Here is a 7,402-nt window from a genome sequence, read left to right as displayed (position 1 = left end):
ACAGGAACGGGGAGAGCTTCAGCTTGGACAATGACCATGTGAAAGGGGGACAAGAATGTGAGTGGCTGCAATCACAAGAAGGGATGTAGACAAGGAAACTGGATGGAGCGGCATAGTCTCCTCACCGGACCTTGTAAGGGACCCAGAAGGGGAAACACTTGAAGTTGCCTGTTGCCCACCTGTGGCAGGTGTATATGCAATGCATTTGCAAGCAAGACCAAGTCCTGTTCCTGGAGAGCCACTGACTGTGTAGGGGGAGCAGTGGCAAAGGCACAGCGTTTCATCTCACCAGACTGCCAGGAAGAGATGTGGAAGTCTGAAATGGGTGCCCTGCCCACAGGACCTCCCTTAACAAGATTACTGTTAAAGCAGTTCTAATGAGCAGTGAAGAAGGCACAGGGTTCACTGGTGCCTCAGGCACAGCCATGCTCCATCCTGGTCTTGTGAAGATCCAGAAGAGGGAAAGGCCTTGAAGTTGTAGGACATGTCCAGTGTCAGGTCCACTCCAAGCCGATGTTAGGGCAGACTTTTCCTAGACTGCCACTGGGTTTGCAAGGGACAAAAAGGTAGGAGGATTTCATTTTACCAACTAGTCTTTTGGGTACTCTTTTCAGAATGGCATTATTATCTCTGGTGGTTCCACTGCTCCAGTGGGAACCAAGAGGGATGTGACCAGGTGAGAGGAGTTTCCAGGACAGGCTTCCAATTTACTCAAGTACGTTATGTCTTATGTCTGAGCAGGAGCACTCTTAGCTTCTTATTCTCCTTAATGAAGGCAAAAGAAGGATCATGGTGCAAACTACGTGTAAGGCTTTCTAGGCTTCAGGGTGCACAATACCAAATGGGCATCTATACTAGAAAGTATTTGCTTAGGCAGTCTATTTAGTGCCTTTCCTTCTCTCTTCTTTTCTTTGCTATCCCACATTTAAAACATTATTTGAAATTTACATTTGGAGTCAGAATTCTAAAGGGCATCAAGGAGGATCTTCCATTTGAATGTTGGTGTATTATTTTCCAGATGAAATTCAGCAGACAATCCTCTGGTTGCGATCCTCCAATGACTTCAACTGGGTATATGAATAAAATCATACTGTGGAATGGGTGTTTCATCTCTGTAACTTCTAGTAAATACCACTATGGGTCACAGGTAAGTCCTGTGTCTATAATGTAAAGATCCAAAGTTTGTTGGTTTTGCATGATCTCAAATGTGGTGAATTTGTCTGCAGCGCCTCTGGACACTTCACTTCCTAATCTTGCTTTTTTCCATCATAAATACCTTATTATTGGGAAGGAAAAAGGCAATTTTATGTTGCAAAATAATGGCCTAGCTAGTAAGGAGAGGGCACAACAGCCCTATGGGCTGGAACATGAAGAGGAACAGAGAAGAGGAGCTTTGGGACTAGGGTAGATTCTAGGGCAGCATTGAGAAGCCAGCACTCTAAGGCTATGATTCTGTAAATGCAAACCCAGACCAACAACAGTAGCAAGACCTGGAAGTTTGTTTGAAATGCAAAACCTCAGGTTTCAGCCCAGACATACTTAAGCAAAATCTGTGTTTTAACAAGATCCCTTGGTAATTTGTATTACCATTAAACCTGGGAAGTTTTGGTGGGAAACACTAAGAGTTTTAATTGTTGGTGTCCACATGAGCTTGCCTTCTTTAGGACTCTTGTAACAAAGTCACCCTAACATATACTTGGTCTTAGAGAGTACTCGAACAGGGTTCATGATCACATGGGATAAAGTGGTCCCTTATGTTGTCGGTGTTAGCTCTCCACTGATCCTAATGGCTCAGTCAAGGAACAGTAAATGCCTATAAGCAGGGTTCTGAAATATGGGTTCTGCATTTCAGAAGACAGGTAGGTAGGTAAGTAGGTAGATAGATAGATCTACAAAGATAGTTTTAAAAACAAATCTTAATTTCTATGACTGGGAAACAGGCCATCCTTAACAGAGGGAATCACCCAACACCAACCCCTTAGACTTCTTTCTGTACTTTAACAGACCTTTCCAGACTTTAACATGACTAGCTGCCATGAGAAATAAGGATTATTGTTTTGATGAAAGTTTCATTCAACCAAATGTAAGATGCATGTCATATGGAATTAAGTTTGTTCTTTCTCTGCATACCCTGTTCATCAAATGAATCAAATTTAAAGACGACATTGAAAATTTAAGAATAGTTCCAGAAGCTCTCTGTTAAATAAATGTGACTTCAATGTCAAGCACAGTACTGGGTGTGGAATGTTGAAAAAAGTGCTGTGAGGACAGCACCCTTACCTCAAAGGAGTAGGCCACATCTCTGCTGAAGGATGTGTTGTCTTCAACACAGGTAGACTGCAGTGCCTTTCTATCTGCTTTGGCCAAGGGAAACCTGATCTCTTATGAATGAACCAATAGTCATCCATTGTTGAGTGGCTACTCTACAACAAACTCTAAAAAGTTATAAAGGATAGGAATTTACAGTATAGATTGGGAGAAAAAGTAGATGCACATAAAAATATCAGTTTAAGACAGTATGGAAGTTTCAAATGAGGAATACAAGCAAGTATGCAGAAGTTCACCCGTCCCAGATGATTGGGGAGAGTTCACAGAACACAGGACATTAGCTGGGCCCTGAGGCACAATCTAAGTTCAAAGAAAGGCTAGAATCAGTGGCTGTCTTGAGTAAAATCTTCTCCCTCAGCAGAATTTTCATGGTGCTTTTCCCAAAGGAAACACTTTCTTGTGATTCTTGCATGTCAGAGATCCAACTCTGAGGTCCAAGTCTGTCATGTCTTACTAGGGTATTAGCCATCCTGTAAAGAAAGCCATCAGATTTTAGATGACAACTTAACTCATGCTTCAAACTTTATTTATTTATCTGGCAAATGCTAAACATGTTATCTTCATTATCCTTGAGGACTTTTTCCTTCTTCCTTCATGCAGGCAGAATTCTAGTTCCAAACAAAATCAGTCTCACAGAACAGCCACCATTTGTTGTGTGTTCACTGTCTCCTCCAGGCCAGGCTCTTCACACCGATGACGACCAAATATGGCTGGCAGGTGGATGAGCTGAAAGAACTAGCTGGTAAAGCTCTCTAGCCCATCTTTTCTAGGTTGCAGAGAAAGTACTCGACAGTGAAAGAAGAAAAATGCAGGAGTCTGAGATTTGATTATTGGTTGGTCATTAGTAGTAGTAGCTGTAGTATTTTTGTTTGTTTGTTTACCAAGCAACCTAACCTTCTTGGAGGCTGAAAAAAAAAATGAGGTCTCAGCCAGGTGTTGCGGTGCATGCATGTAATTCCCAGCAATTCAGGAGGCTGAGACAGGAGGATCAGAAATTCGAAGTCAGCCTCAGTGACTTAGTAAGACCCTCAGCAACTTAATAAGGCCCTGTCTCAAAACAAAAAATAAAGACTGGGGATGGAGCTCTGGGGATGTAGGTCAGTAGTAAAGTGCCCCTGGGTTCCAAAAAATAAACAAAACGCAAAAAAAGGTCTCTAATAACATGCTGAATAACTTCCAAAAGATCAGAAACATTCATACATATATAAAATGAGTATATGGTTAAATACTTTATTCAGTCCATTAGTTAATGAGGGAAATGGTTCCAAAAAGAAGGTTCAGTTTGAGGAGGTCTGTGTTTAGGACAACTTAATAAAAAAAATGGCAGGTCAGGCGTGGTGGTGCACACCTGTAATCCCAGCAGCTCGGGAGGCTAAGCAGGAGGACTGAGAGTTCAAGGTCAGACTCAGCAAAAGTGAGGTGCCAAGCAACTCAGTAGGGATTGTAGCTCAGTGGCTGAGTGCCCCTGAATTCAATTCCTGGTACCAAAATAATAATAATAATAATAATAATAATATAAAAGAATGGAGGGATATGATTAGAAGGTCAGACAGAAAGTTCATGTCCTACAGGGCCATAAACCACAGCCACTGGAGAAATTATTTATATTTCTAACTGCACAAGAGTCTACAAATTTTTTTTGGGGGGGGGGTTTATTTTTTTTTATTATTATTTTTTATTGTAAACAAATGGGATACATGTTGTTTCTCTGTACATGGCATAAAGGCATACCATTTGTGTAATCATAAATTTACATAGGGTAATGTTGTTTGATTCATTCTGTTATTTTTTCCCTTCCCCCCACCCCTCCCACCCCTCTTTTCCCTCTATACAGTCCTTCCTTCCTCAATTCTTGCCCCCCTCCCTAACCCTAACTCTAACCCTAACACTAACCCCTCCCTAAGAGTCTACAAATTAATCTCTGTTTCTACAAAGTGCCAAATAACCCCATCCTTCAACAATCAACAGAAAATGTTGCAAGCCCAGCAGTGGATGGAAAGAACACCTGTTTTGAATAATTTCCAAGTTTTGAATAATTTTTCTGACACTTGGAAGCAGTTCAACATTGTATTAGAACAGTGTACTGATTTTTATAACAGGTGACACTGTAGCAACTATAAAAGGACTTTGTTAAAGCACTGTTCATCCTGTGCAGTTTGAGAAAAAATGACCAGATTTTGTAATGACCAGAAGAGAGAAACAGCACCTGAAAACAACTCCAATGAACAGAGATGAGCAGAGAGGTCATCCAGGTGGCAACTTAAATGAACTGGAACCAGGTGAGAACTAACCTAGATACAAATTTAAAAAATACTTAAAGTGCAGTTTTAGATGGAATTCTAACAATCTGACTCACTGGAGAACTCCAGGCACGAGTACACAGCAGCAGAGAGGCAACGTTAAAGGAACACTGATCTACAAGCACAGGCCATGTGGCAGACGCCCTTAAAAACCTCTCAAGGCAGCAATGTGCTACAGGAGGATCCTAGGAATGATTTTGGGTGTCAGTTTACAAAAATACTAAACTGCTTTCCAACAAAGTGCTTAGGAAAGTATAGATACATAATTAAAATATTCTGTAATATAAAAGCATTCACATTTAAAAACCAAACCCTTGTGTTGAATGTACCCCATGTAGCATACACTGCTGGGCCTGAGTTGTAACAACAGAGTAAGACACCATTCCTGTAGTCACAACCCTGGTGACTGGAGAGACGTCCCTGTGAAAATATTTAATGCAAGCATACTGCACAAAGCCAGGAGCACCTGCAGGAACACAAGGGAAGGCTGCTTGTACTGGACTAAGTCAAGGAAGCTAGGGAAGACTGGAGAGGGACTCTCCATTGGGCCTCGGGGATTTAACATACAGTGGATGGGAAAATGGTCCAAAGGGACGTCCATGGATAAGTCAAGGACTGCTATAATGTATTTCTCCTAAAAGGATTCCAATTATATAGGAAAATATATATGGTTCTACAAACAAAGACAAGTGATGGATTGAGATAAAAACATTTTTAAAAAGGCCCATGTGGTGGACAATTCACAAGAGAAACAAGTAGCCCACTGTATTTGATTCACTAATAACCAAAGAAATGCAAAGTAACATGAGATAGCAGTTTGCACAGGGAAGCATGATAAAGATTTGAAGAGGGATGATACTTGTGATTTACATGAGTGCATAACAACAGTGTAGGGATTGAAACTAGTGCAACTTGTGTTTTCTAAAGGGACTCCCACTGCTACAAGTTTATCTTACAAAAATAATTAAACAGCAGTGTAAAGATTATATGAGAGTCATCAAAACAATGGAAACAGTTTTTCTTCCAGTGCTAGATCACACCCAGGGCCTTCTTCATGCTAAGCAAGGGCTCCACTACTGAGTTACATCCCTAGTCGTAAACAATTTCTAAAAAGAAAAAGAAACATCAACAACTGAGGATTTGTTAGATAAGTTATAGATCTAAGGAATGTTATGTAGCATCAAAACCATAATCAAATAAAAATTTTAATGGTGTAAAAATCCACTGAGCCACATCCCCAGCCCTTTTAATTTTTTTTAATTTTGAGGCAGGGTCTTGCTAAGTTGTTTAGGGACTTGCTGAGTTGTCGAGACTGGCTTTGAACTTGGAATCCTCCTGCCTTAGCCTTCTGAGCTGCTGGGATTATAGGCGTGGCCACTGGGCACAGCAAGAACAGTTCTTTTAAAGTCAGAACAGGCTTGATGGTTAGAAGATGCAGCACTCAGGAGGAGGTCCCTGCACAGAGGTGCCTCAATGTACATGCTGGAGCAACAGATGCTTACTTCATCTGAGCAGCAAGGGCAAGGCTGGCAACTGCCTGACTGTTAGCCATCTAAATATTCAGCCCACCCCACCCACCCATCTGAAATAATCAAGATGAGTAGATAACATTTTAGGAAATGCTGATTTCTTACAAATGCATTTTCTTGTATTTTCAGAGTTCTTGAAAAGGAGAAAGAACCTGGTTAGTATGGCCGTTCACTTGTGCTGTGGTTGTACATTTTGCATGGCTACAAGGAAAAGGGGGGAAAATTCCTACGGTTTCTTTTGATAGATCACCACTTCAAATGAGAGAAATATAAACCTGAAGTAAATTCATGTTTTATGTTATGCAACAGTTTCATTAACTTTTAGATTTTTGGATATTAAAAGTCACATTTCTTGCAAATCAAAACTACACTGAGATTTCAACTCACTCCAGCAGAATGGCAATAATCAAGAATACAAGTAACAATAAATGTTGGTGAGGATGTAGAGAAAAGATACACTCATACATTGCTGGTGAGAATGCAAATTGGTGCAACCATTATGGAAAGCAGTGTGGAGATTCCTCAGAAAACTTGGAATGGAACCACCATTTGATCCACCTATCTCATTCCTCTGTTTATACCCAAAGGACTTCAAATAAGATACTACAGTGACACAGCCACATCAATGTTTATAGCACCTCAACTCACAATAGCTAAAGTATGGAACCAACCTAGATGGCCTTCAATAGATGAATGGATAAAGAAAATGTGATACATATAAACAAGAGAATATTACTCAGCCTTAAAGAATGAAATTATGGCATTTGCTGGTAAATGGATGGAGCTGAAGAATATCATGCTAAGTGAAATAAGCCAATCCCCCAAAACCAAAGGTCCAATGTTTTCTTTGCTATGGGGATGCTAATTCGCAATAAGAGAGTGGGGCCTAGGGAATAACAGAGGTACTTTGGATTAGGTAGAGGGAGGAGATGGGAAATGGGGATAGGAAGGATAGTAGAATGGACATTATTACCCTATGTGCATACATCATGTACAACCAGAAGGATGAGAAGTTATGCTCCATTTATGTATGATGTGTCAAAGTACATTCTACTGTCACATATAACTAATTAGAATACGAAATTAAAAGTAAAAAAAGAGCTACGTTTCTTTTACTTATGTATGTATGTTTTTGGAGCTGGGTTTGAACCCAGGGCTTCATGCAAGCTAAGCATGTACTCTACCACTATTACACTCCCAGTCCCTCATATTTATTTTCAAACAGGGGCAAGTCTCCTTTCTGAT

The sequence above is a fragment of the Sciurus vulgaris genome (assembly GCF_902686455.1).
Source record: "Sciurus vulgaris genome assembly, chromosome: 8".
In the NCBI taxonomy this organism is placed as follows: Eukaryota; Metazoa; Chordata; class Mammalia; order Rodentia; family Sciuridae; genus Sciurus; species Sciurus vulgaris.
Note: the sequence above shows the minus strand (reverse complement) of the source record.